This window comes from Adiantum capillus-veneris, chromosome 12 (genome assembly GCF_014529385.1).
Source record: "Adiantum capillus-veneris isolate H3 chromosome 12, ASM1452938v2, whole genome shotgun sequence".
NCBI lineage: Eukaryota > Viridiplantae > Streptophyta > Polypodiopsida > Polypodiales > Pteridaceae > Adiantum > Adiantum capillus-veneris.
Window position 1 is genome coordinate 83,281,400 of NC_140942.1, and position 1,453 is coordinate 83,282,852.

Sequence of the window (1,453 nt, forward strand, 5' to 3'; positions counted from 1 at the left end):
GAGTTGTTTCTGTTGCAGCCTTTCCCAACATGCCGCAGGAGGAGATAGAGGTGGTCTTCAACCTCAGTTTCTGCTATGCCTTCATTGCCGAGACAAACTCCGTGAAGAAACGAAAATAAACGGCCATGCAAGGAACTTTGCCTAGCTGTCCACGTCGGCATGCACAACAAGAGAGAGAGAGAGAGAGAGAGAGAGGGAGGGAGGAAGATTGAAGGGATCTTGGGCGATGGCGGTCTTTACCTTTGTATGCCGACACGCGGACGGAACGTGGAGTGCGAAGGAGAACAGTGGAGACCTTGAGGGGTCAGCAGATTCCGCGTTCGAGCTCCAACGCCATCTTTCCAAGCTGGCATTCTCCTCTGCAGGCCGATCCGGTGGCATCTCCTCCTCCTTCTCGTACATAACGCCCTCTGCTACTGTTTTCCAGGTCATTGTTGGAGGTGGTGGTGGTGGAGGCTTCATTGGTGGCGGTGGTGGTGCTGGAGCTGTGCCAGCTGTGCAGCTGGTGGTGGAGCGGCTCCCGCCGTTGAGCAAAAGAAGGAAGAAGAAAAGAAAGAAGAAGAAGAAAGTGATGATGATATGGGCTTCTCTTTGTTTGACTAGATAAAGTGTAGCACAAGCTGGAGGATGTTCTATCCATAGGTGAGCCAACAATGTTACTGTACTCTACAAGGAATTTAACGGTTTTGACATTAAAGAGAGAGAGAGAGAGAGAGAGAGAGAGAGAGAGAGAGAGAGAGAGAGAGAGAGAGAGTACTTGGGAAAATGATATTATTGAGCCTGCTTTAGATCCCTTTCACCCCGTTTTGAGGCAAGAACCAAGGCCTTTTCTATGGCCGGGTTCACATACGACAGAGGAAAATAGGCTCCAAATTTTAATCGGCAACTTGTGAGGTTTACACATCGCGGTGAAAGATGTATAAGAAGATTTAACGTGCTCAAATGGTCACACAAACTATACGTTGCATATGTGGACAGGAGAGCGTTCGAATCCTTGCTAGCAAGTTGCACTCAGCTCTTTGAGTGAAGCCTCGCATTTCCCAAGGGGGTGGTCCAGAAGAAGTTGGGGAAGGGTGGAAGATTTTGCCTCCACTCATGGCAATCCATGTTGCATCCCAACATATTTTTCTTCCTTCCATTGCTCCATTTGAACCCCGTTCTATATAGAATTGAACTTTCAACTAAAAATGTTGAAAATTGAATCATTGTCTCAAACCTTTGAGGGGGTCAAATTCACACTTTCACACCTTTCAAATAAAGTGAGCCTACCTTTTCAAAGCCCTAGGTTGTAGCAATTGCTGGAGTTGGTTGGGCGTCATGCTGACAATAATGTCAACATGGAAAGGGACGTGCGCGGTGACCTAGGCATGGGCACCCATGGATTACCAAACTTAGACAAAATACAAGGTCATTATTTACTCAAAGGAGTTTAATATAGAGCGAATGCAAAGTA

At 47.1% G+C, this 1,453-nt stretch overlaps 1 pseudogene; it reads left to right on the forward strand.

Annotated features, from left to right (window-relative positions):
- The first annotated feature begins 226 nt into the window (after positions 1 to 226).
- On the forward strand, positions 227 to 647 carry LOC147446052 (large ribosomal subunit protein P3z pseudogene; annotated as a pseudogene).
- Positions 648 to 1,453: the final 806 nt, after the last annotated feature.